We start from the raw sequence: 2,474 nt of genomic DNA, 5'->3' as shown, positions 1-2,474 counted from the left end.
TTATATCCTTAATATCTCAAAAATAAAATAAGATGAAATAATAAAATAAAATAAATAAAATGCTTTTTTAAAAAACGTGCAAAGCAGTAATAAGATGCAGTCACAAGGTGGCAGAAAGGAAGATTTTATTTTCCTACAGGCGACCTAATGAGGAAATGAATGTCTAGTTTTACTGGCTTAGAAATTTGTTGCTGTGATGTTGCATGTTGTGAGTTGTAATCACTTGCATAAGAGGGAGGCAAAGGAAGATTTTACACACAAAGAGGGGAGAAGATGCTGTGAAGATGGGACAGAGAGAGAATTGAAAATGCTGGCTGTGCAGGTTGGAGATATAGGGCCATAAGCCAAGCATGTCAGCAGGGGCCAGAAGCTGGAAGAGGCAAGGAACACATTCTCCTCTAGAGTCTCTGGAGGGAGCATCTCCCAGCTGGCACCTTGATTTTGGCTCAGTGATCCTGATTTTGGACTTCTGGCTTCCAGATCTGTAAGACAATAAATGTGATTTTTTCAAACCAAGATTGTGTTAAGTTGTTACAACAGCCACAGTAAACTGATAGAGCGTCCAGCAGGGGAGCTTACTTTGTTGCAAATAAATACATTACCAAAGGACAAGTGCCATATAAACACAGTAACAAAAGGGTTTAGAACGGAGGGTTCCAATATAGTTGGGGAAAACTGCAAACCCCCCGGGGGCAAGGACTATGCCTAGTTCACCAATTCATCCTCAGCATTTAGCTCAGTGCCAACCAGGTAATTAGCACTCAAGGAATATTTGTTAAATGATTGAATGTGGAAGGAAACTTAGAGTAGAAGGATGAATATAAATCAATTAGAAAGAGGAAAGAGGAAAAGAGCATTCCAGGTCGAAGCAAGAGTACATTATATAAGCAAAGGTCTTGTGTCAAGAAGTTGGAAAGTTCAGGGAAATAAAAGGAGGCCTGTGTTGCTAGAGATAGAAACAAGTAGATTATGAAGTGGGCTGAGCATAGAGAGGGGGACAAAGGCCAGGTCATGCAGAGCCGTGAAGGTCATTTTAAGGATTTTGACTTTGTCAAAATGGGAAACTGTCGAAGAGTTTTAAAAGCAGGGGAGTTTCCTGGGAATGCGCCTCCTGGGATGCGCCTCCCTGGCACTGAGGGATTACCGCCAAGCACCAACTAGCAAGGCAACTGGAAAAAGACCTTGACCAAAAGGGGGAAAAGGTAAAGACAAATGAGTTTATATGGTTAAGAGACTTCAAAGTGAGTCAGATCATTCCAGAAGTTACAATTTTGCACATCTCAGCGGAACTCATTGACTGCCAAAGTAGATACTACCACAAGTAGCAGGGCTATGAGGGCTCCGGAGACATCCAGACACTATAGTCAGGACAGACAGCTCAGGAGTTTGGTGCCTTGCCAGTGAACCTACTTTGGAATATATGCTCCCCAGTGTGACAGAGTTGGACGCTGTGGTTTCCCTACTCATGGCTCTTCAGCCCTTCTATTTGAACCTATAATTAGTACTAGAGGTGTTAGGTCTACGTCCGAGAGACTTAAATCTTTGGGCTGTCCATGTGCCACCTGGGCCCTGAATCTCAACCGAGTTGCAACACCTACACTCCAGTTCATTGGTCTCAACCAGGACAACTAACAAGGAGATGACGATGGACAACTATCATGCTGAGGAACTGAGAGTGTTTACAACTGCAAGCAAGAGAGTTCCATCCACTGGCCCTATGGAATCGCAGGCCCATCTCATTTAGAGGTAGAGTGGACATGACCATCCCAGAATCGTAAGGATTCAGGAATGAACGGTGGACTAAAGTAGAATACCAGGAAGTCTAAATGAATCTTTAAAAAATAAAAAACCACTAAATATATTCCTCTAACTCTAAAAAAAAAAAAAAAGAGCAGGGGAGAGGTATGATCAGAAATCACTCTTTTAGAACTCACTCTGGCAGCAGTATAGAGAATGGATAGCAATGGGCAGTGGGGAGGCAGGAAAGAATGCTGGTAGATGTTTTAGGAGTCTACTGCAGCATTCTGTCAAGAGAATGTGTTAGCTGGAACAGAAGTGGATGGAGCCAAGCAATTTTTAGAAGCAAAATAAATAAGATCTGGAAATGCAGTAGATATGTGGTTTACAGAGTGTGAGTTATCAAGGTTAATTTCTAAAATTTCCTCATTAGTCTAACTAGATGAATTGCAAATGTACTCATGAAGACAGGAAACACTGAAGGAGGGAGAAGTGAAGGAAAAAATGATTCCGTTTGGATGCATTGATTTTTAGATGGCTTTGAACATGCTAGGTAAAAATTTTAAACAGGTACAGAGCCACCTGGGACTCAAGGCTAAAGAAGAGATTGAGGCAAAATAAACACCTGGGAATCTGAATGTGGAGAGTAATTGCTAGCTTAGGGTGATGAGCAATCGAACTTCATTGCAACACTCAATAACCTACATGTGAAAATGTTTACTGAGTTGAGTCGTCCA

Source organism: Dasypus novemcinctus, chromosome 8 (assembly GCF_030445035.2).
Source record: "Dasypus novemcinctus isolate mDasNov1 chromosome 8, mDasNov1.1.hap2, whole genome shotgun sequence".
NCBI lineage: Eukaryota > Metazoa > Chordata > Mammalia > Cingulata > Dasypodidae > Dasypus > Dasypus novemcinctus.
The sequence above is the reverse complement of the archived record's forward strand: the minus strand, read 5'-3'. Positions refer to the sequence as shown.